The following is a 25,357-nucleotide window of genomic DNA, read 5'->3' on the forward strand; positions in this document are numbered from 1 at the left end:
GGAGTTTTGTGTTTCCTCCCCCCCACCCCCCGCCTAATTCTCTTGCCTAGTTACGTGGGTTCAAGTCGCTCTAAATCGGAAGTTAGAGCCACAGCCCAGGACATGGTCCTCGCTGGCAGCTGTAGACGTCGTCTCGGGAGGAAGGGGGTGTCTCCGTTGTTCTTGTCCGAGAGGGATGGGGACTCCGGGGCCACAGACACGGGGGGGGGGGGACGAGGTAAGCAGGCGGCCGTAGGTCTGTCCCTGCCCGCGGACACACAGGCCTGCTGCCCGAGTTAGCCGCGTGAAGATCCGTTTGAATGCTACCAGGGCAGCCCCTCCCCAGGCCACAGCCTCCGTTCTGAGGAGACACACGGCTCCTGGCAAGACGGCCTCCCCCAGCTTCATTTGAAATAAACGGTGTCTGGTTTTTACTAAAAACGGCATCTTTCCGCCCTGCCGCTGCCGCTCGGTGGGTAGAGCGTCGGTCTGTGCACCCGAAGGGTCGCGGGTTCGACTCCTGTCAAAGCCACGCACCTGGGTTGCAGGCTCGATCCCTGGCCCCAGTCGGGGCGCACGCAGGAGGCAGCCAATCGGTGCGTCTCTCTCATGTCGATGTCTCTCTCTCTCTCTCCCCACTTCCACTCTCTCTAAACATCCATGGGAACATGCCCTCAGCTGAGGATTCACAACAGAGCGGCGCCCTCCTCACAGGGGCTCTTTCCCGCTTCTGGGACGCTGCCCTCTGACACAGACTTCACTTCCTCAGTGCCCAGCGCGTGGCAGCCCCCCCCCCCTGCTCCTCCCGAAAGGTCCCGCCCCGTGTGTCTCTGTGTGGCTGCGTCTGCCACGGCCGCGGCCTCGCTGTGGGCCATTGTCTTTGTTCGCCCCACGTCCAGGGCGCGCAGTCCACAGCTCACGGAACCGCTTAAACTGCGGGGCGGGGCGCGCTCGCCGGCCGCTGCGTGACTGACCCTGCTCTCGCGGCCCCACGCGCCCTCGTTTTCTCTGCAGCGAGTCTGGGAACATACATGTTTGAGTCTTTAGTCCCCTGGTTATCTAGGCCAGGGTGGTTAGCTAGTGTTCCGACTAACCGAGTGTTTCCCACCGTCGGATAAAAACGTGGACTCTACGTTTATGATTTTTCCACGTGACTCTTTCACGTGACCCTCTCTTTCCGTGACGTGGAATCGGGTGCGATGGCTGGCACGTCACCGCTTATGACCCTCAGGAAGGTCAGTTAACTGTGGTTCCCCGGGATGTGCGGAGACCAGGGGTCCGCTGGCCTCGGGGACAAAGGCTGGGCGTCCCAGGTTCACGAAACCCTCGGCATTTCTGCCAGACGGTGCGTCCACGGGCCTGTGGCCTTCATCCCCTGCGAGCAGGGTCTGCCTCTCGGGCAGAGGTGCCTGAGCGGGAGGCTGGGCGCTCTGGGCTCGGTCACAGGTGCTGCCCTGGGGAGGCGGATGGTGCTAACGAGAGGGCCCGGGAGTGTCCCAGCGCCGGGAGTGCACGCGGCGTGCTCCCAGCACCTGACCTGCTAAGCCCCGTGCTGAGGGGCTGTCGCTGCCACACGCGTCCCGTTCCTGTTGGAAGCCGGGGTGTTCGTGATGCGTAGCTGACATCGCAGCGAGGGGTCCTGAGGGGCGCCGCGCCCGGCACGCGTGTTCGTCACTGTCAGGGAGACTGCAAATGAGGGCGGCCTCGCTTCCTCCTGCAATTAGCCGTGCACCGCGCCTGCCGGGCTATTTGCAGAACTGACTAATTGTGGGGACACGTGAAATACGAGCGCCTGTCACTCGCCTGAGCGGCTCCCGTGGCGGTTTCCATCCTGCTGTTCTCTCCGCGGGGGGCCCCGCGCCGGCGGGCTGATGCTAACAAGCACTCTCGTCTCCACACACTGACAGGCCCACTCTGATGGAAACTAGACAGCACCCACACGTGAGTAATTATAACACACTAGAGGCCCGGTGCATTAAATTCGTGCGTGGGAGGGGGCTTCCCTCAGCCCAGCCTGCACCCTCTCCAATCCGGGACCCCTCAGGGGATGTCTGACTGGGCCTAAACCGGCAGTTGGACATCCCTCTCACAGTCCTCACAGTCTAGGACTGCTGGCTCCTAACTGCTCACCTGCCTGCCTGCCTGATCGCCCCTAACTGCCCCCCCCCCGCCAGCCTGATCACCCCTAACCACCTCTGCCTGGTGGCCTGGTTGCCCCCAATTGCCCCCCCTGCCGGGCTGATTGTCCCCAACTGCACCCTCCCATCAGCCTGGTCACCCCTATATGCCCCCCCCCGCTGGCCTGGTCACCCCACACAGCCTGCTGTTCAGTCGTCTGGTCGTCCCTCACCAACCCCGATGCAGCCTGCTACTTGGTCGTTGTGCGGGCGACCTGACCAGTTTGCATGTTGCCATTTGATTCGTGTAGATCGCCTAGAACACGCCTGAGTTCACGGTGGCTGTCCCCGTCGCTTTCCCTTTGAAGCATCGAGTCACGGGGCTTAAGAATCGATGGCACTTTTAAATTACTTGCCATTTAAAACCGTTTCACCAGATCCACTGCCACCATCCCCGCCCACCGCAGCGGCTCACTGCTGAACTGTGTCCTGTGACTCACGGTGTTGTTTCTCTGCAAAGAAACCGAACCCTTCGCTCTGAACCTTTAAACAAATATTCATGGAGTTTTAAATGTTTTCATTAAAACAAGTTGTTTGAACAAATATTTATCTGGAGATTTGCTAGGACTCTTTCATATTACTCCACGTCAACGGATGGTCGTTGGCGTTTTGTAACACCAACAGGAATCCCCAATTTGGGGTGCGGTGAGGAAGGAAACGGAGGGGAGCTGACTTATGAGACAGAAGAAGTCCCCACCCCTGGTCCCTGATTGGTTCATCCTCATGCAAATGAGGACTCCAAATCCTGGCCGTTTGATTGGTCCTGACTGGTCAGAATGGAACCTCTCTGATTTGTCCGTGAAGGTGTCGATGGGGGAGGGGGCGGGGATATAGCTGTGCGGCTCTGATTGGACAGGAGAGCCTCGTCCTGTGGTTGAGGTGGGAGCCCAGGCTCCCCTTCATCCGGCTGGGGGGGGCAGGAGCTCAGTGCAGGCGGCCGTGCAGCGCCCGCTCCTGGGACGTGCGGCCTGCGGGAGCCCCGGGCAGACGTGGCCACTGGCTCTGGTTTATTTCGTTTTGATTGGAGCCCAGGAGCCACCAGGAGCCCCTCTTCGTCGGCGTCTTCTTTCTCAGGTCCACACCCCACCGCCCCTGAGGGTTCGGACGAGGCAGTTTCACTGATGCAGTGAGGCGGCCTCCAGGGTCGCACCCCAGGTCTCAGGACGGGGACGCACGTGTGCCCTCTTCCCTGTCCCAGCTTCCTGCAGGCCCCGGCCACCTCAACGCCACGGGGGCTGGAGAGCCGTCCCCCTCGCAGTGCCCAGCACCCCCTCGGCCACAGGAGGTGAAGGAGCGTCCCTGCGTTGTCTTTTTTTAAAAGTATATGTATACTTATATGTTTTATATGTTAAAATATATATAATATTATTATTGATTTCAGAGAGAGAAAGGGGGGGGGAGAGAGGGAGAGAGAGAGAGAGAGAGAGAGAGAGAGAGAGAGAGAGAGGGAAACATCAATGATGAGAGAGAATCATTGATTGGCTCATCCCCTTCCCACTGGGGATTGAGCCTGCAACCTGGACATGTGCCCTGACAGGGAATCGAACCGTGACCTTCTGGTTCATACATAGGTCAATGCCCAACCACCGAGCCACGCTGCCGGGCTAAATATATTTTTATTGATTTCAGAGAGAAAGGGGGAGAGAGAGAGAGAGGGAGAGAAACATCAATAATGAGAGTCATTGATTGGCTGCCTCCTGCACGCCCCCTCCTGGGGATTGAGCGCACAACCGGGCATGTGCCCTTGACGGGAATCAAACCCGGGACCCTTCAGTCCACAGGCCGACGCTCTATCCACTGCGTTTTCTTAAAGACAACAAGAGCGGGGACAGGGAACGCTTCAGGCCATTCAGAGTCTTTCCTCGTGTTCAGGGTCAGTCGTCCTTAAACAGCGACTGTGTGTGAACAAGGATGGAGGCCGTGCGTGTGTGTGCATGTGTATGCATGTGTGTGTGTGTGTGTGTGTCCACACAGATGCTTTAAAGCAACGTAAACAAGAAAGAGGATCTGCTATAAGCGGACACTCAGGACAGCGCGTCCTTGGCTGGCTCAACCATTTATGAATGATCTGCCAGCCAGAGAGAGTCTGTGTTAACAGAAAATGAAAGAACATCAGAAATAGCGGCAGTCTCTTGTTTGTGATGTTCTTGCAGATTCCTGTTACTTGTGATGTTCTTTCCTTTTACCCTCTGTGTGTGCGGTGACGGTGGTACACGGAGCGGTGGGATCAGTGATGGGGCCACAGTCTGCAGGCCGGGCTGAGGGGGCAGCAGGAAATACCCTCTTCTTCCCAAGGCCATAAATTTCCCCAGAAAAATCTCAGGAAGAAAAGTCAAAGTCGGATGATGCTTTGTTGGCGTTTAGTTTCTAAGGCACAAAGCCCTTGGAGATGAATTAAAATATCCCAACTCCTCGTGGGCCTCAGAAAACTAAGCTCATCTCGGGACCCGTGCATGGAGCGCCATCTGGAGCTGGCTCCAACCCTCCCTGGGGATCTGGCCAGGGGCACAGGCCTCGGGCCATGCCACCACCGGACTGAGGATGGGTGGCCAGCAGGGAGTCGCATCCAGGACTGGTCCCCGAGCCCCTCCCCGCCTGGGCACCTCCACTGGGTCCCATCCATCTTCCTGGGGAGACAGCTGGGGGCGGGTCCTGGCAGGGCAGGAGGTCACCTGCTCACAGGAACGGGAGACGCTCCAGCGTTGGCGACACGCGTCACCGGCAGTGACGGGGACCACATGTTACGTCGCACCCTTCATGCTGGAGAACGTGTGGGTTTAAAGGTGGTTCTGAATTCAGAAGAGCTGGCCGGCGGGTGGCTCCGTTGGTCACAGCATCATCCTGTACGTGAAAAGGTTGTGGGTCCCATCGCCAGTCAGGGCGTGTGTGGGAGGCGACCGATCAATGTTTCTATATCGTGTCAGAGTCCCCCCCCTCCCCCCCCCTCAAATCAATAAAAATATATCCTCAGGTGAGGATTTTAATAATAGTAGTAATTATAATAATAATACATTCAGAATGATTGCTTTCCCAAGTTGTTGTTTTCCTTTTAAAAGAAATAGGAGAGCCCTGGCTGGTGTGGCTCAGTGGATAGAGCGTTGGCTGCGGACTGAAGGGTCCCGGGTTCGATTCTGATCAAGGGCACGTGCCTGGGTTGTGGGCTCGATCCCAGTAGGCAGCCCATCAATGATTCTCTCTCATCGTTGATGCTTCTCTCTCTCTTCCTCTCCCTTCAGAGAGAGAGAGAAAAGGCCACTCAGGTGGAGTCCCAAACTGGCGAGCAGAGGGCACGATGGGCACCATGGCACGGCCAGCAGCAGAGCCCTGGGGGTCGCCGCAGGGGAAGGGCCGGTTCATGTACTTGGCTGTGGTCTGGACACTGCTGAGAAGCGGTGGGTGAGCCCTGGCCCGTGTGGCTCAGTGGTTGAACATCGACCCATGAACCAGGAGGTCAGGGTTCGATTCCCCATCAGGGCACAGGCCCAGGTTGTGGGCTGCATCCCCAGCAGGGAGCGTGCAGGAGGCAGCCGATCCATGATTCTCTCGCATCGTTGGTGTTTCTATCTCCCTCTTCTTTTCTCTCATAAATCAACAGAAAGGTATTTGTTAAAAGGGAAGTGGTGGGTGAGGGTCCCAGGTGACCCGGGAACTTGGCCCGGGGGCATCTCAGAGGGTCTTCCTGGGGAAGTGACCCCCTCGAGCTTCGGAAAGTATCGCTGTGGGGTCGGCTCCCCCGTGTGAGGCGGGGCCCGGGGGCAGACCCCGTTAGACGGGGCTCATCCGCGGAATTTCAGACTGCGCGACCAGTCCGCTCCGGGACAGGGGAGGGCGGCCGCAGGGGCCTCGCCAAGGACCCGGGGCGCGTGGGGGTGACAGGACGGGTGTGTCCCGTCCACGCTCTATCCTCTGTCCCACACCAGCCAGGGCCCTGCAACCTTTTGGTAACAGCCCCCGTCTTGCGTGTCCCTCCTGTCCCTGCGGGGTTTCGGGCACTCCTGGTGGCAGGTCCTTTACTGCTAGTGCGTCTCCGAGCGGGAGGAGCTGAGGGTCTACCCCCGTGGCGGCTCGCCCAGATGGTCAGAGGGTCAGAGAGACAGATCGCTCTGTTCCCACAGGCACCTCCCGCCCCTCGAGAGCGCGGCTCCCTGCACCGCCTCTGTGCTCATCCCTCCCCGCCCTCGTACCCAGGCTGGGCTCGGCCACAGGCGCCATGTCACTCAGCCGCCCTTCGGAAGGGAGTGTGGGGTGACTCCCGGTGAAGAAGTCGGGGGGACGGAGGGAAACAAGGCCCCGCGCTGGTGGGACTTCCCGAGGCCTCGCACTTCATCCTCACAACGACCTGTGACGTCCGTGCCCTTGTCCCCATTTCACAGATGCCGGACCCGAGGCCCAACGCGCTCGCTCGTAGAGCCTGGACCTGGGCGAGTCGGCCTTCCCAGGGCGGCGGGCGGCTGTGGGGTCCCTGCGCTCTCGGCCCCACAGTGGCAGGTGGCCCGGTCACGCAGGGCAGGCGGCCAGCGCTGCCATCTCGGGTCTCGTGCTCAGAGGACGCGTGCACTGACCGTACGGAGGCCGTCCCAGCGCCGTGGGGCCTGGGGTGTCCTGAGGCACCACGGTTTCCACGTGAGGCCGAGGCAGCGCCCCACGAGTCTGCAGGCCTCCTCTTGCTCCTCCTCTGAGCTACGTTTAAGCACCTCAGGCGGGGGCGGGGGCGCAGGGGACGGAGTGGCGGGGTTTCCGTGGGAGGAAGCGGGAGCCGCTGCCCGCGGCCCTGCCCCGAGCACCGGTGTCTGAGGGGTGGGCGTCTGTGCGCTGCTGACTCAGGACCCGCTGGCGACCAGAAAGCCGGACCGACCCAGCTGGGCGCTGCCCTCTCCCCGATGCCTCGGGGTGACCCAGACCGGCCATTGGGGTGGATTGAAACAATATTGGGGCGACCGCACCGGCCCAGCGCGGTGCAGCCACTTCTGGGTTAGGGTTCAGGTCCAGGGCGGCAAATCCGTCTGGAACCCCCACCCCCGGGCCAGGGGCTGCCGCGGATCCGGTGCCCACTTTGTTTCCCGACGGAACCTGCGACAGTTACACAGAGAAGACGGCCCCTCGTTGGGTTTGTCGGTGCAGGACAGGCAGCCGCCCACCTGTCATTCCTAACGGATGTTCCTCGCTTTTGTTAGTCTCCGAGGTGGAAACCGTGAGCCATGGGGAGGCGGGGATATGGATCAAAATTCCGTTTTGTGGCGGAACAGGACGGCCAGAGGCTGTTCACAAAGAGCAGGGTCTGAGGGAGCCCAGCGAGCGGGGCATGAAGACACGGTGTTGGACAGAGGGGCTGGGAGTGTTCGGAGTTCACAGGGCGTGTGGGTGTGCCGTGTGCTTCGTGTGAAAATGCCTGGGAACGCCCACCCGGGAGGCAGGTGTTTCAGAGGGGACGGGGTGGGGGGCGCAGAGCCGAGGGCACACAAAGGCCGCCTTCGCTCCCTGCAGCTCACGGACACCGGCCCCGGGGCCCTGGGGGGTGGGGCGTCAGGTCTCTGGTTTATAGTGGGGGGAGGAGGAAGGGGAACAGTGGGCTTTAGTAATAAGTGACTTCTGTTCATCCCATTGAGGGGGGCTCTCAACCCTGGAGACGGCAGGTTCCCCACAGAGCCCCTGGCTGCGCCCCAGCCCACAGAGCCAGGATCCCCGTGCAGGCGGCCACTCTTGTCCTTGGATCTCAGGTAGACACTGGGCCTGGCCGGGGACACGCCCACAGTCACCTGTGTTCACCTCAGATCCAGGTTCCGGTGGGGCCTGTGTGGGACTGGCAGCCTCCGGGACTCCAGAGGCCCAAGTGAGGACCCCCGACCACCGTCAGGCGAGAGCGCTCGTGTCCCCCCAGGCCCCCCGACCCCTGAGACCTCCACGCAGCGTGGGCCGCGACCGCATCGGCACGAAGGGCAGGCTTCCCAAGACGCGCAGATGCCCTTTCCTCCGCCCGAAAGCCAGCGTCTGCGAGGAGATTGGCATGAAACCTTTCGGACGCGGACGGTGCCGGTGGGCGGGCGCCGGGCGGAGGGAACGTGGCACCCCTTGGAATTGGATGCGAAACATTTTATGTCGAAGGTAATCGGTGTCGCTTTGAAGGGAGTGTGTCCGACTCCGGCGGCAGGTACGGTTCATCCGGAAGCTCCAGGGAGCCGTCAGAGGCCGGCGGCGCCCAGAGCCCAGAGACATCCACACCCAGGGTGTGCGGCTCAGGCCCGACCGGGTCCGGGGGCGACTTTGTAATTGAGTGGAACGCCCGGTGAGGGCTGCTGTGACGGGGTCCTCGCCGCTCGGAAACAGGAGGTGCGGGGTGGCCGCCGCGTCTCAGGCAGGGGGCCTGGGTGCCCGCGGGAGCGCAGCTGCCGCCTGTCTCAGACCACGTGGGTGCTGTCTCAGACACAGGGGCACTGCGTGTCCGTGGCTTTCAGCTTCCCCGCGGCGGGTTTAAGTGACATCTGTTCGTGGACGCTCTGCGGCTGGAGAGGCGGCGTCTTCGGAAACTCAGTCCCGGGTACAGAATAAACCGAGGAGCGTTGCCGTGGCCCCGGAGAAAAGCCGCGAGGAAGCGTTCCAGCCGCGGCGCCGGGGGGCAGGCGGGGCGCAGCTGCGGGCGCAGCGGAGGAGGAAGCGAGCGCGGCGAGCAATCAGAGCCTTTGTCCCCTCGGAGCAGAAATGAACCCGTAATTGAAGCTTCCGACGCCGTCATTAGCGAACGGCTGAGCACAGACTCGCGTGCAATCTCCTTGAAGGAAACTTTGAAAGGGCGGAAGGATCTAGCACAGCGGTTCTCAACCTTCCGGCCCTTTAGGTGCAGCTCCTCCTGCTGTGACCCGACCATAAAATTATTTTCGTTGCTACTTCATAACTGTAATGTTGCTCCTGTTATGAATCGTCATGTAAATATCTGATCTGCAGGCTGGTCTTAGGCGACCCCTGTGAAAGGGTCGTTCGACCGCCAAAGGGGTCGCGACCCACAGGTTGAGAACCGCTGATCTGGAAGCTGGGCACACAGTGCATGAGTCTCAGGCCGATTCGCTGGGCGTCCCCGTGCGTGGCCCTGAGGTGGCTGCCTTCTGCCACGCGCTCGGCGCCCCCACGCCACCCGCACCCGTGGCAGCAGTGGCGCCCTGAGCCCTGCGGCCCGGCCCTTTCTGCCCCAGGAGCCGTCTCCTGCCGCAGCCACGCGGTGGGTATGTTTTCACTCCCCGCCATCTCCATCCTTCTCACAGGAAACGGAGACAGGAGACGATGCCAGGGCGACCTCGGCCGGGAGGGGCGGGGAGGCAGGTCTGGCCGAGCGCAGGGGGGCATGGACGACGGGCGGCAGGTGGCGAGGTGCAGCAGGGCCCGGGGACGAGGCGAAGTGGAGATGCCCAGGTGGCTGAGACCCACCCTGGGCGCCGGGGTGGGTCCTGGGCCTGAGAGGGAAGAAATGGGACACGGCTGTGGGACAGGCCCCCGGGCGCCCAGGGCACAGTGGGCACGGCCTCCGCTGAGGGCTGGTCTCCGGTGTCGGCGGAGCTCGAACCCTTGACTCAGCATCGGGCGCTCAGCTAATCTAAAGAGCGAGTTGGTAGGGGTCTGCGGCATCACACACCCTCCTGGTACGGGGTCCACAATCCCCCGATGAACACTTCGGTGCAGATGAATTCCCGGTCCCTGGTGACTTGGTGGCGGCCTTCCCAGAATTCCTGAGAAGCACCTGCAACCTGATCTTGCCAAGCCCGAGGCCGCTGGCTTCTCTGCTGAGAGAGGAAAACGGCCCTTTTCCCCTGCCCTCCCCCTCCCCCTCCCCGTCCCCCTCCCCGTCCCCGTCCCCCTCCCCCTCCCCCTCCCCCTCCCCCTCCCTCTCCCCCTCCCCCTCTGCATTCTCTCCTCAGGAGGCTTTTAGCCATTTGCCCGGGTGCTGGGCTGGGGGAGATAATGGCTTGTTGGTCCAGGCTGGCTGTACGTTGCCCACACGGATGGCCTTGTGTCCACTTTCTCTCCTGCCTCAGTGTCCCTGCCCCTCCTGCCCTGGGATGTTCCTAGCCCAGGGGTGGGCAAACTTTTTGACTCAAGGGCCACAGTGGGTTCTTAAACTGGACCGGAGGCCGGAACAAAAGCATGGATGGAGTGTTTGTGTGAACTAATATAAATTCAAAGTAAACATCATTCCATAAGAGGGTATGGTCTTTTTTTTTTTTTTTTTAGTTTTATTCATTTCAAACGGACCGGATCCGGCCCGCGGGCCGTAGTTTGCCCACGGCCGTCCTAGCCCCTCGCTGCCTGTGAAGCCATGACAGTTACCAGGGGCCCTTCTCGGGGGGCCTGGAAACGTCCCCAGGAGGGGCAGCACCTCAGCCGTGTGAGTCCGGGGGTGCGGCCCATCTCGTAGTTACTTATTTTTGTCCTTTATTGAATGTAACTGTGGACACGTGTGTAAACAGCTGTGAAAAGGGCGGCAGCCTCAGGCTGTGGGCAGCTTCTAGCGGCCCCTGAAACTCTTTGGGACGTCAAAATGTCTTTTTTTAAAAATCCTCACCCGAGGATGCCTTCCCATTGAATTTTAGAGAGACTGGATGGAAAGGGGGAAGGGAGGGAGAGAAACATCGATTGGTTGCTTCCTACACGTGCCCTGGCCTGGGCTGGGGATCGAACCTGCAACCCGGGTACGTGCTCTTGACCGGCATCGAACCTGAGACCCTGCGGTCAGTGGCCTGGCGCTCTAACCACTGAACACCCCAGCCAGGGCAAAATTTCTCGAAAATTATCGGTGAACCATTGTAGGGGTGAAAATGGTGACGGGTGTGATGGTCCGAACATGGCCAAGACCAGGGCCCGGGTTCGAGGCCCTTGGCGGGGGACACGCCGCTCTGGCCCAGGCCTGTGGCCACCACCTCCCGGCCGCTGAGCAGGCGGCCGCCGCGGAGCCCAGGCCGCGGGGCTGAAGGTCGGCGTGTTGATGGGGGACCAGACAGTGTGAGTGGCACTGGGGGCAGCCCCACGTCCCCCTCAGAGGCCCCTGTGGCACGAGCCTGGGAGCGGGCACCTGCCCACCATGGCCGTGACCCTGGGGTTTCCCCTCGGGAGGGAGTCCACCGCCCCTCCGCCCTCACCGTGACCTGAGAGACCTGCAGGGGGTCATTCCTGCCCCAAGTCAGACTGACCTGCGCCCAGACCCACCGCTGTGTGGGCACGGCGAGGGCGCGGGAGGGCACAGCTCCGCAGGCTCCGTGCGCCCCGTCTGCGGTCCTGGCCCGGCTGCGTGTCCGAGAGCCGCACACTCACGCTTGTGCTTCAGTGTCCCGCGCACGCCTCACCCACACCCACCCATGGCCCATGCGCGCCCCTCACCCACGCGACCCACCGCCCACACGCACCGCTGCCCACGCGCACTCTGGGAACTGGTGTCCGTGTGTGTTGTCCACAAGGAGGACGAGTTGAGGCCGGGAGTGAGGACTCTGTGGTTTATTCTCCTAATTCCACTCCAACCCAACCGCCCGCCATAGACGGTTGTCAAGGTGAGATGCCTACCACATGACTGCAGTCTCCATGGCAACCGCATTCATTAGACCTGCCTGTCACTTTTCCTTGTTTCCAACAAACAGCAGCACAGCCACCCGGGTTCCACGCTGGGCTCAGGCCCAGGACTCAGGTGAGGCACGTGGGTCCGGTGCTGCCAGCCGGGCACAGGCGGCAAGGCCTGCTCAGCCGTTTGAACAGGCCTTTTCGTAAAACACTTGACCCCGTTCAGAAACTTGTTATATGCATACAAATGTAGAACGAGTATATATGAAAATATAGAGAATATGTACATTATTTTTGCCCTGGAGGGTGTTGCTCACTGGTTAGAGCATCGGCCAGCGCACCGAAGGGTCATGGGTTCAATTCCCGGTCAAGAGCACGTACCTGGGTTGCAGGTTTGATCCCTGGCCACAGTCTGGGTGCATGCAGGAGGCAACCAATTGATGTGTCTCTCTCACACCAATGTTTCTCTCTCTCTCTTTCTCTCCCCATCCTCCCTCCCACTCTCTCTAAAAAGTAATAGAAAAAACATCCTCTGGTGAGGATTAAAAAGAAAAAAAAGAATATGTGCATATTTTTAAAGCTGTGAGTGACAGGGGGCCCCTGCGGGGGATTTGACCACAGTCCCCGTGAGGCGTGACCAGGGCCTCCGCCGAGTCCTCTGCCGCCAGGCCTCAGCCCCTTTCTATAAACTCAGTGGGGGGTGCGAGCAGGTCTGTCCCACGTGCTGGAGGCCCGTCTGCGACTCAGCACGGCTCGCGGTATTTAACGTCTCCCACAGGCATCCGTGTAGAATGTTGGCCTCGAACCCCACTCCTGAAGGTAGGAAGTCTGCGTAAATACACGCGTACAGTGGAACATGGAAACATATTTACGGAACATGTGGCAAAGGGATGACACGCGTGTTACATGTATGATGGAACCCGTCTCCACATGGAGATCAGGTCTGCTTGTCTCATGTGGGATCCGGGGTGTTGGTGCCGGGCCTGGCGGTGCCCAGCCCACATGGGCCCAGAGTCAGGGCAGAGGTCGCCAGACGTGGCAGGTGACGTGGGTTCTCCCAGCAGCAGGATCTGTGTTTTGGACAAAACGGAACGACTAGGGAGCATTAAACCAGGGCGGCAGCTTTGAATGTTGGGGATGAGGCCCCGTAGGTACGAGTTCCCCAAACAGCACAGGGTCCTGGCTGTGGGCTGGAGGCTCCCGGGGACCCCACCAGGGGCAGGGAGCAGGGGATGGTGGTCGGGGAGCAGGGGATGGTGTCCGGGGAGCAGGGGATGGTGGCCGGGGAGCAGGGGATGGTGGTCGGGGGGCAGGGGATGGTGGCCGGGGAGCAGGAGATGGTGGCCAGGAGTTCACAGGCCTCTGTTCCGATGGGGACAATGCATAAGATACCGGCGCTGACCAGAGGTGCAGGTGAGAAGCCCCCAGGAACGGGGAGAAGGCCGCTCCCAGCCGAGACGCGAGAACAAGCACGCTCACGCCTCCCGGTGGGCGGTGGGCGTCGTGCAGGTGGCGGCGGCGCTGCGTGGACTCAGCCCCAGGGCTCACGCTAACCCTTGACTGTGTTTCTCTCTTTGCAGAGGAAGAGGCCGGGGACCTGGTCCAGCAGGGCGTCAGCTTCCCGGGGCCGGAGGAGGACGATCTAGGTAGGGTGCGGCCGGCCTGGCCACGCACGCATGCGCCGTCACCACAGCCCCCGTGGGTACCGCGCTCGCCGGCCACCGCGAACCTTCTCACACGGTCACGCGTGTGTGCGACTTTGGAGCGTCCTAATGAGGCATAAGTAAAAGGTGAAATGAAAAAGGCAGCCTTTTCTCGACGTCAGGGAAGCGTTAGGTGGGAGCGCGGCCCCCGGGTCACGGCGGGCCCCGGGTCACGGCGGGCCCCGGGTCACGGCGGGCTAGTTACGAAGGCAGATGACGATGAGGATTAGTTATGAAGGCCGATAATCAACGCCCCTGAGGCATGCCTGCGGGGGGGGGGGGTGCCACTCTCCTGTCTCCTCTGAGACTGACTCTTCCTCTCGGTAACTCTCGGAGCAAAAGTTCTTTGGTTGGTGTTTTTCTAAGAGGCCCTTCCACTTGACCTCTGGTGCCCGGCAGGCGCTGGGGTTGGAGGCTGAGCGGTCAGGCCCATCCCCGGGAGCCCGGAATGCCCGTCCGTGGCGTCTCCCGGGGCTAGTGAAAGCCACCCGGGGGTCCCTGATGCAATGTGACTCTTTAAGCCACTCGCACAGGCACCGGAGTCGTGGGCTACACCCTGCCCTGTGCCTCCCACATCGGTTTGTATTGAAGTTTGAATTTTCTTAATTGACTTCGGATTGGTAGCCCAGGACTCCGGTGCCCGTGGGAGTGGCTTAAAGAGTCACAGTGAACGTTGAAGGCGTCCACTTGTATGAGGCGGTGGTTTCTCTGAAAGAGAAGCTGAAACCAGAAGAGTTTGCTTTTCCTTTTGCAACGAGGAAACCAGGAACGGTGTGCCAGCCCCCGGCGGGTGAGGGGTTCCTGTGTAACGCGCCGTGCTCAGCGAGCCTTGCCCACGGGGACGCAGGTTGGCGGCTCGCCACGTCCACGAGAAAGTCCTCGCGCTGCCGCGGTGGAGCAAGTCGCGCCGACCGGATGCTCTGTGAGGCTGCGCCCCTGCGAGGCCTCCCCAGGGAGCGGGTCGAAAGGGGCTTCCTTTTTGGAAACGAGTATCCCAGCCGCCCGGCCGGCGGGGCTCAGGGGCTGAGCGTCGACCTATGACCCAGGAGGTCAGGGTTGGATCCCTGGTCAGGGCACAGGCCCGGGTTGCAGGCTCCATGCCCAGTGCGGGGCGTGCAGGAGGCAGCCGATCCGTGATGATTCTCTCTCCTCATTGATGTTTCTGTCTTTCTCTCCCTCTCCCTTCCTCTCTCTCTGACATCCATAAAAATATATTAAAAACGGGTTAATCTTTCAAAGAAAAATCAGAGTATCCCAGCCATGCCCGCACCGCACCCGCTCCATTGAAGGGCCTCGGCGTTCTCTGAGGCTCAGATAATGAAACGTCGGAAAGTAATTTTATGCGCAGACGGCCGTGGAGTCCAGGGAGATAAAGGGGGTTTCTGCTAAATTAACCTCACGCCCGTGATAAGCGCGGATGAATGCCGCCCGTTGAAAGGACCACGACGGCGGAGGGAAACCTGGCTTTTGAGGGGGACGTGCTCCGCGGGAACACCCGCACGCCCTGAATGAAACTGCTCGGCGGTAATTGTGGGTGCCGCCGGCCCATTACAGCTGTAATTTCTGAGAGAGACGCCTCGCTCTCTGGCTGCTGCATTTAAATCGGCTGTAACGAGCTGGCCATCTCTAAGCACCGTGAGGGCTGGCGCATCGGCCCAGATGTGCAGCGGGAAGCCGGTTGCACATTGAGATGAGAAAAAGGCAAATTAAACGATCAGTCAGAGGCTGTGCGGCACCGGCTGTCTGACCCGCGGCATGAGGAGAGGAGCGGGTGTGACTTGAAGAACACGGGCCCGTCGCCATGCCGCCCTCTGACCCTGAGGGCCTCCGGGGCGGGTGCAGCTGCTGGGAGAGGCCCTCTCAGCGGCTGGACGTCCCGCGGCATCGCGCCGGGGCTGCCCACACCTGCCGCGTGCACGTCTCATAGTGACTACGATACCAACTTATTATAAAGCACTCCCTTTTATTTTATTTTACCAGTGGCCCGGTGCATGAAATCCGCGCACATTAAAAGGGGGTTAATTAGAGGAAATATTTTAATACCGCTATTTGCCCTTTCTCTATAATAGAAGTGTCAGAGATGAAAGAAAATTAGTAAAACGTATATGAAAATCTTCCTCCTGTCAGAGCCTGGGGCTCACCGCGGGACCCAGAGTCAAGTCCCTGCCCACCCGCAGCGCCTCAAAATCACGCGAGACCCAGACCCAACCGGCCCCACCCCCATTGGGGGAGATCCAGACCGGGCCGGCCCCACCCTTGTCAAGCCCGCCAGGTGGGGGGCGCAGCCTCAGGGCCCCTGGCCTGGTGCCAGGCAGGGGGTGCACCTTGAGATTCCCCCGTCAAGTCCCCTGGGCGGAGGGCGTGGCCTGAGGCCCCCCAGCCTGGTGCCGGGGTGGGTGGTGCGGCCTGAGGTCCCTGCTGATTGCTCGTTCAGGCTCGTTATGGGAACTCGGCCTCCGCTGTGGGCGCCGCCATCTTTGTGACAGCGTGACAGTCCATTTGCATATTCCCTCTGTATTAGATAGGATTTTTAAGGGAAAGGAAATAGCTCTTTTATTTATTTATTTATTTATTTATTTAAATTTTTTTATTGATTTCAGAGCAAAAGGGAGAGGGAGAAGGAGAGAGAAGCATCAATGCTGAGAGAGAATCATTGATTGGCTGCCTCCTGCACGCCCCCTACTGGCGATCGAGCCTGCAACCCAAGCCTGTGCCCTTGGCCGAAATCGAACCCGGGACCCCTCAGTCCGCAGGCCAACGCTCTATCCACTGAGCCACACCAGCTGGGCAGAACTCCCTCTTAGAATTGTACTTCGTTGTGTCCTTTTATAAACACCCCTGGCTATCGTGCAGCCACGTATCTTTGTAACTTGAAGTTTCCAGAAGTAGTGGGCCCGGAGCTCAGCTGTTTCTAGATAGAAATGGTCCACTGCATCCCCAGCAGGAGCCGCCCCCCCTCCCTCCCTCCCTCCAGCACACCTCCCGTCCCCCCCTCACCCAGAGCCTGCCGGACCTGCCCGGGGCCCCACTGCCCACGCCCATGCAGACACCGTAGGTGGAGCACGCACCTTCCAGCAGGTGACATCCAGCTCAGGCATCCTCTGCTGCCCAGAAGGTGGAGGCTGGCCTCTGGGGAGGTCACCTGCCAGTTATTCGAGGGAACATCCAGAGGTATATTTTATTTCTTTTTGTGAATCCTCACCCAGGATATTTTTCCATTGATTTTTAGAGAGAGTGGAAGGAAGGGGGAGAGGCAGAGAGACAGACAGACATGGATGTGAGAGCGACACATCCATCAGTTGCCTCCCCCATGTGCCCCAACAGGGGCTGGGGATCGAACCTGCAACTGAGCTCCCTGCCACCCACTGGAATCGAACCCGAGACCCTTCGGTCGCAGGCCGATGCTCCATCCACTGAGCCACACCGGCCAGGGCTGTACTTCATTCCGACGGCGTCAGGTTAAAACTTTGTTTCTACCCAAACGCATTACAATGAGTTTCCCAGTTGCTCAGTTGGGATCTTGGGGTTTTCCATTTATGTTTCTGGGGTGCGTCCCCTCCCTTTTCTTCTGGATATTGGGTCCCCGTGCGCAATGGCTGAGCTGCCGGCCACCCGATGGACTGCAGCGTCTCTGCCCTCGGCGGCTGCCTTCCGGAACAGTGACACTGTGACTCCTCCGTGCCTCCACGCACGCACACGCCTGTCCTCGCCTATTCGGGCTGCAGCGACAGGATGGGCGGCGTGTAAACAATAGCGGTTTATTGCTGACGGTCTGGAGGCTGGACGCTCCAAGGTCAAGTTCTGCGGAGGCCCCTTCCAGGTCCCTGGAGGCGGCTTCTCCCGTCCTCACGGGGTGGAGGGCGAGGGGCCTTGCGGCTTCTGGGATGAGGAAGCTGGTACTTCCAGGTCTATCACACACACACACATACACACGCACACACACCCACACAGAGACATGCACACACAGGCACACACACACAGGCACACACACAGAGACACACAGAGAGACACGCACGCACATGCACGCACACAGGCACACACAGGCACACATGCGTGCTCGCACACACGCAGACTTGAACAGCAGCACAGGAGGTCTTGTTTCTCCTTTCTAAGCTGTTCTCTTGAAATGACACTTTCCCTGCAGCAGTGAGAGAGGCCGGTGGCTTCTGAAATGAGCACATGACGGTCCTACACTACAGTGGCCCCGGGTGGAGACGGAGGGGTAAAGACGTGGTTAGTAAGAGAAGGCACAGTCCACGCAACCCTCCTGCTCCCGTGAGGTGATTGCATTTCGTCTCGTTGTCTAACAGTTTACGTTTACACGGCCCTGATTTTTAAACTGCGGGTGGCAGCTCCGTGGGCTGTGAGTTCGAGGCACTGAGTCACGACTGGCAATTTTTTAAATGAAAAAGTAAGAAAGGACCAGAATGCATAGGGTGTGCAGAATGACAATGTCAACGCGCACACCCATGGGAGTGAGTGCTGTGCGTGTGTGTGCCGGGTTCCTGTGTACATGCACTTCGTGTTGTGTGACAACACCCTTTGGAAGCCGTGGGCAGGCGGCCGTGCCTTGCAGAAAGCGGGGGGTGGGGGGTGGGGAGAAGGGGGCTGGGCGCTGCTGTCGGGGACGAGGCGGCGTGCGCAGCGGACCCTGCGTGGGAACCGGGCAGTTTGACTAATTCCTGAGAAGCTCTCGTTCCTTGTTTATTAAGCCTTGGCGGGGGCTCCGTCGCTGGCGTGTCATTCATCCCTCACCCATCACCCTGTCACCCACTCACGTGTTCATTGAAACCTTGCTCCGTGCAAAACACTGCGTAGAAGCTGTGCTGGACGATGCAAATAACTCCACGTTTTCCCTCAAAGTCCTCGGCCCCTTTAGGCCACGCAGGTCATTAGACTCGCGTTAACGAGACGCGTGGGAGCACCGCCCGGCAGGGGGCGCTGTGTGTGGCGGGAGGGGGAGGCGGCCCCTGGTCGGGCAGCGAGGGAGGAGGTGGCGCCTTCGCCGGTGACAGAGTCTGCAATTAGTCAGAAACGGGATTCTCCGAGAGACAAGGTCCTCTCCCGGCCTGGCTGTGAGTCCTTTTTTTCCTTCGTACGCCCGTCTTCCCAGGAGGCAGCCCGTGTCCTACAAAGTGAGGTGAAGTCTCCGCCGCCCGGCACTTAAATGTCACAGACGTGTCTTCCGCTCCCTGTTACAGCGCGGGATCCGCGAGGACATTCAAGCTCCACTGTAAAGACTCGGTGACATTTTGTCGACGTTGGTGCGGTTGCACTGTATCGAGGGAACGGCGTGGGCGTGACTCACGCCGCGGAGGAGAGCGTAGCAGGACGCGCTCTGGATGCCTGGCCGTTCGGGTGTGGCCAGGCGGGGCGAGCACGCAAGTCCGTCTGCCCTGGGAGGGGCAGGTTAATCAAATGGTAGAGGTTTCAAGGGCACCCTCCGGTGAACATCACCTGTATGTCGCGTCGTGTGTTCACCGCCCAAAGTCACGTCTTCCGTCCTCCCGTGTTAAAGCTGGGAAGGCGAGGCACAAACTCCAGGGCTGTGGCCCGTGGCCACGGGATGGGGAATCTGGTGTTTAGCTGGCATTTAGCTGGTCCTCCTCCAGGTCCGAGTGCCTCCGACAGAGGCCAGTGCGCTGGGGACCATCGGACACCAAAGAGCTGGGTGATGGACGAGAAGAGTGAGGACCGACCACCTCCAGGGGACACGGGTCCCCCATCATGTAGGGACGGCGACGGAAAACTCCAACAAGGTCTAGGATGCGACAAGGGGTCCGGGCAAAGCCAGGGGGAGGAAGGATCGGACACGGGAGACGCTAGAAAGACAGAGGTGGTCACTGCGGGCCCCCCAGCCTGGCCGCGGTCTCTCAGGCACCTGCTTTCAGCTTCCTCCACATCTGCCATGGTCCCCGGCTCTGCCTTTGAGCCGAATAATATTCCGTTATCCAGCGCTGACTGCAGGACGTCTCGGCTGCTGCCCAGTCCGGGGCAATTACGAATTAGTTTTTCATTCCAATAAGTGTACCTTTCCGTTTCTACTTCATGGAGCATGCTTTTGTATTGATCTAAAAACTCACCGTCAGATACAAGGATACGTGGATGTCGCCCATGTTACCTCCCGAGAACCGTGTAGTGTTAACGTAAAAAAAAAACACAACAAAACAAAACACCCACCATTCAAAGCTGTACAGCGTTTTTGTGAGGTTATTTGAGCCAAACTGTCGGCAATCGCCGGGAAGCAGAGTCTCCACAGGTTCGGACAATGCTCCGGGGCAGCGGTTCTCGACCTTGGCTGCCCATTAGAATCGCCTGGGAATCTCTTTAAAATCCTGATGTCTGGGCCTCATTCCGGAAGATTCCCAGGTGATTCTAATGTGCAGCCAAGGTCAAGAACCACTGCTCCTCCAGAGAACGGCGGTTTTTCACCTCGTTTTGTGCATTACAAAGGAGGGGATGGAAGTGGGCGACAGGAACTCCGCTGGTGATCGATCAGGGAGGCGGGAGAAAGCTAAGGTTGGGGGGCAGCCTCTGGGGCTGGAGACAGGACAGTTCACAGTCAACAACTAACACGACAACAGTAGCAGTGAGGGGTTCATGGTCTCCTTCCTGACACCCGGGCACACCGCTGTGCCCCGAGGGGTCCGGAAAAGGGAAGTCACAGGTCACCCAGGCGTCCCACAGGGGTGCTCTCTTAGACGCAAAAAGACAATAGGTCCGTAGGACGCGATGCCCGCTATAAACGGCTTTTAACTAAAGGTTTTCATTGCAGACCGTCCCGTGTGGTCCCTGTAGGTCTGAGTTTGCACGGCCGCCTCGCAGGCCTCCCCTGAGCTGTCGGGTCAGCCTGAGGCCCTTTCATCCTCAATAGTTTACACTTTCCGTTTAGTTAATGTTTTGTGAAAGGTGCAATCTGCACACAGGTTCTTTTTTTTTTTTTTTTTTACACGTGCTGTCCAGTTATTCCAGCACCGCTTACCGCACACAAGCAGAACGAAACGGGAAACACTGTCCTTTCCCGATGGAGTTGCCTGTTCTCCGTGGAAGGTCAATGGCCTGTGTCTATGTCGATTCACTTGTGGGCGCGGCTCCGCCTCACGGACCCGTCGCCTGGGTTTCACCAGCGCCACCCTGTGTCCACGGCCATAGCTGTGCAGCGAGGCCTGAGGTCAGGAGGTCAGGCCCCCAGCTCTGCTGTCCTTCAGTATTGAAGTGGCCACCCGGCCTGTTTCTGTCCACAGGAGCTGCAGACTGTCCATACCCCCCAGGTAACCGGCTGGGGTTTGGGTTAGGATTGCATGGAATCTATAGATGGAGTTGGGACGGTCTGACATGGGCGACAGCGAGTCGTCCTGCCCCTGACCATGGGGCCCTTTGTACATGTCACACCTTTGCTTCATTTCGTGAGACGTTGACCGTGCCAGGTAGGTCGTCTACAGGTTCGGTTAGATGTCTACCCGACTCTCTCCCCTTTCTTGGTGCCATGGGAAGGGCTTTGTGGTTCTCATTGCGAAGGCCAGCGGCTCGCCGCTGGTTCATGAGAAAGCAAGTTGGCGTGTGTCCCTCGGCTCATGCACCTGGTTTCCGGGAGGTAGCTGATCTATTTGGGGGGGGGTGGGGGTTTCTACGTAGAGAATTATGCCGCCTGTGGACACGGGAGTTCCGTGTTTTCGCTCCCAATCTGCTCAGGCTCAGCTTCCCTCTCGTCTCACATCAGCGAGAACTTCCAGGGGGGCTCACGCGGGGAGGGTGCTCGGGGACGTCCGCACCTCGTTTCCAAGCTCAGCGGGAGCGTCGCTTCCTCACCTTTAAGCAGCCGTGGGGGTGTGGTCCCTGCTGTGGGTGTCCTAGTCCTGTCTGCTCAGAGTTGGGGTGTGTGTGTGTGTGTGTGTGTGTGTGTGTGTGTGTGTGTTTAAATATATTTTTATTGATTTCAGAGAAGAAGGGAGAGGGAGAGAGAAATAGAAACATCGGTGATGAGAGAGAATCATGGATCGGCTGCCTCCTGCACGCCCCCTACTGGGGACAGAGCCCACAGCCCTGACCAGGAGTCAAACCGTGACCTCCTGGTTCTTAGGTCGATACTCAACTACGGAGCCAGGCCAGCGTCTGCTCAGAGCTCTTGTCCTGAAGGGTCTGGTGTTGTCAGGTGCTTTCTCTGCGTCTGCTGATGTGCTCATGTGGCTCTCCCTGAGTCTGTTGCCGCGGCGATGACGTTACTGAGCTTTCACTGTGGCACCAGCCCGCACACCTGAGCTCAGCACCGCGGGGCCGGGCTCCGTCTGCTCACGTCGTGTCGATGGATGTTCACGAGAGGTCGTGCTGGTCCGGGGTGCCTCTTCCTGGTCGTTGCTTTGTCTGGCTTTGGTCCTCGGGGCAGTGCTGTTTCATGTTTGTCAATGTTCAGGTTTACAAAGTGAGAAAGCCAGCTACACAACCTTAAAAACTACTGTAAATTCCTATATTTGCTTGTGAAATAATTATCAAAATTCAAAATTTTTAAACACATATTCTTTTTCCTTTTATTTTATAGAAAAGCAACCAAGAGTGTATTGACCCAAAAGGCACTCAGCAGAGTGAAACAGGGAAGGGCCTAGGACAGGGGTGGGCAAACTGTTCGACTCGCGGGCCACAGTGGGTTCGTAAACTGGACCGGAGGCCGGAACGAAAGCATGGATGGAGTGTTTGTGTGAACTAATATAAATTCAAAGTAAACAGCATTACATAAAAGGGTACGGTCTTTTTTTTTTTTAGTTTTATTCATTTCAAACGGGCGGATCCGGCCCGCGGGCTGTAGTTTGCCCACGGCTGGCCTAGAAGCAGCATCAGGAGGGCCCGGCGGGGCTGCCTCCGCTCACTGCGGAGTCCGAGAGAAGGGGGCCTTGGGGCAGGTTCAGGGGGGCCCCGGACGAGCTGCCACTGCCCACAGCTCCCCTGGGTGCAAGTGTGAGGGGGCCCCTAGAGGTTGGGGGGTCTGGGCTGGGGGGGGGCACGGACGGGCTCCTCGGCCGGGGCGCACAGACAGGCATCCTTGCTGGAGGGCTGTGACGGCTGCACTTGGGAGCCAGCAGCAGGCATGTCTGACAGATTATAAGCTTCTGTCAAAGCAAAAATATACGCTGATCATCAGAACTAATGTCGGAGGCGCCGGCTGGTGTGGCTCCGTTGGTTGGGCGTCGTTCCAGCCACCGAAAGGCTGCCGGTTCCATGCCCGGCCAGGGCACATGCCCAGGTTTGGGGCTTGATCCCAGGTAGGGGACGTGCAGGAGGCGGCCAGTCGAGGTTTCTCTCCCTCCCTCTCCCTCTCCCTCCCTCTATCTCTAAAAATCAATGAAAAAAAACTTTAAAAAACTGCCCTGGCTGGTTTGGCTCAGCAGATGGAGCGTCGGCCTGCGGACTGAAGGGTCCTGGGTTTGATTCCGGTCAAGGGCACAGGCCCGGGTTGCAGGCTTGATCCCCAGTGTGGGGCGTGCAGGAGGCAGCCAATCAACGATTCTCTCTCATCATTGATGTTTCTCTCTCTCTCCCTCTCCCTTCCTTTCTGACATCAATAAAACTATATTTTAAAAATATTTAAAAATAGTGCAGTGCTTGCTTTGGCGGCACAGAAATAAAGAATAATCTTGTAAGAGGTAAAGCATGTACATGTGTTCACATTGCGGAGCCTCTTGATTTGCGGCAGGCAGCGTTCGCGAGGAAGCGACTGGAGCCCTGTGATCGCTGTCCAGAGCTGCCGTGTTTCTTGCAGGAATTTTGGGGGGATTCTCTGGCCTCTTGAGGACTGGGGTCAGGTTTAGGGCCCACAGCAGCCTTCTTGGTGCTGTGAAGCCATTGTTCTTTAAAACTATTTATCTAGCCCATAAGTAAGAAGGCATTTGGTGACTAAGTGCAATTAAGCTGCAGACGTGCTCACGCGAATGCTGCAAATGCTCCGCAGGCAATGGCATGAGGTGCTGAGGGCTGAGGCCTGGACCTGGCTCCCCTCCTGCTCACGTCCTGCTCCTCAGCTTCTCCGTCAGCGCCGATGGTGTGCGTCAGTGGCAGGAAGAAAAGTAGCTGCTCGCAAGTGAGGGGGGCTGCAGGGAGGAGGCCAGAGGACAGAGGGAGGGGGGCTGCGGGGAGGAGGGCAGAGGGCAGAGGGAGGGGGCTGCGGGGAGGAGGGGAGAGGGCAGAGGGAGGGGGGCTGCAGGGAGAGGGAAGAGGGCAGAGGGAGGGGGCTGCGGGGAGGAGGCCAGAGGGCAGAGGGAGGGGGCTGCAGGGAGAGGGAAGAGGGCAGAGGGAGGGGGCTGCGGGGAGGAGGGCAGAGGGCAGAGGGAGGGGGCTGCAGGGAGGAGGGCAGAGGGCAGAGCGAGGGGGCTGCAGGGAGGAGGGCAGAGGGAGGGGGCTGCAGGGAGGAGGGCAGAGGGCAGAGCGAGGGGGCTGCAGGGAGAGGACAGAGGGCAGAGCGAGGGGGCTGCAGGGAGGAGGACAGAGGGCAGAGGGAGGGGGGCTGCAGGGAGAGGGCAGAGGGCAGGCGTGGCCGACACAGTTGGGACCCCCCCACCTGCCAGGGGCTGTGCGGGCCTGTGCACATGCCTGCTGTGAGTCGGTGACCCTGAGAGGGAGAGAGGCGCACCTGCCCCCCGACCCACAGAGTCCCTCCGGCCGCGTCCTGAAGTCCAAGAGCAGCCTGTGGCGGTGTCCCCAGTGCAGGGAGGGCGGTGCCCAGCGGGCAGGACGCCCCCCCTCCCAGGCTGCCCCTGGGGGTCAGGGCTGTCAGCGCCTCCGCCCCCATGGCCGGCAGCACCGGCTCTGGAAGGAGGAGGAAGCCAGCAGACTGTGCGGGTGGCGCCTGCTGGGCCAGGGTGTGTGCGACGCAGCGGAGCTTTGAAAGGAGACACAGAGGCGCTGACTGAACGCACAGCAGGGCCCTGTGAGCCGAACTCCCTCGCGAGGGGAAGTGGCGAGGCGTTCGCACGGAACCTGCGCTTCAAAGGCCCAGAGCGCAGTGCCCTGCTCCCGTCGGAGCGACTCCAGCCTCCGCGTCTGGCAGGGGAACGGATCCTGGTGTGTGGGTCACCCCGGGTCCTCCCCGCCCTCCCCGCCAGCCCGGCACCACGGCCTGGGTGCTGGGGGTCACCTGGCCAGCTCAGGGGAGGCCTGCGTGGCGGCCGTGCACACTCAGACCTACAGGGACCACACGGGACGGTCTGCAATGAGAACCTTTAACTAAAGCCGTTTACAGCGGGCAGTCACGTCCTAGGCCAGCACCTTCCCTGACAAAGACCAACTTCCGTCTTCACGGAGCCTGTTGCCTCTAGGATCACACGCCTGTGGGAGGCGGGGGACTTGTAACTTCCCTTTTCCCGGCCCTCAGCGTGCAACCAGTGACCACAAACCCCCTCACTGCCACTGAGTTCAGTGCTGACGGTGAACTGTCCTGCGCCCACCCAGTGAAAGAAGCCTGTGTCCATCACTCACTCTTCATCCAATCCCAGAGGTGCCCCCTTGCTTTCTCCCGCCCCCTAGTCCGCCCCCAGTGGAGCTCCTGTCACCGCCTACTGCTCCTCCTCTAACTGTCACGCAGAGAACAAGGTGAACCCCCATTCTCCGGGGCATCGTCCCCGTCCACCGAGACTCTGCTTCCCGGCCACTGTCCACGGTTCGGCTCAAATAAGCTCACAAACATGCTTCACAGGTTTGAATGTTTGTTTGTATGTTTTCTAATATGTTTTTATTGATTCCAGAGAGGAAGGGAGCGGGAGAGAGAGATAGAAACATCCATGATGAGAGAGAATCATGGATCGGCTGCCCCCTGCACGCCCCCTATTGGGGATGGAGCCCACAACCTGGGCCTGTGCCTTTGGCTGGAATCGAACCCAGGACCCTTCCGTTTGCAGGTCAACGCTCTGTCCACTGAGCCACACCAGCTAGGACTGTCTTCTTACGTTAGCAAGCCGAACCCGTGTGTGTTGACGTGGG

General features: G+C 59.7%; 1 protein-coding gene across 1 annotated transcript in view; it reads left to right on the forward strand.

Annotated features, from left to right (window-relative positions):
- The first annotated feature begins 13,274 nt into the window (after positions 1-13,274).
- Positions 13,275-25,357, forward strand: part of DLGAP2 (DLG associated protein 2) — a 71,279-nt gene continuing 59,196 nt past the window's right edge. The window contains exon 1 of the mRNA XM_059685839.1: positions 13,275-13,336. The gene's annotated coding sequence lies outside the window, so the exon portion shown is untranslated. The remainder of the gene's footprint in view (positions 13,337-25,357) is intronic.

The sequence above is a fragment of the Myotis daubentonii genome, chromosome 2 (assembly GCF_963259705.1).
Source record: "Myotis daubentonii chromosome 2, mMyoDau2.1, whole genome shotgun sequence".
Taxonomy (NCBI): Eukaryota; Metazoa; Chordata; class Mammalia; order Chiroptera; family Vespertilionidae; genus Myotis; species Myotis daubentonii.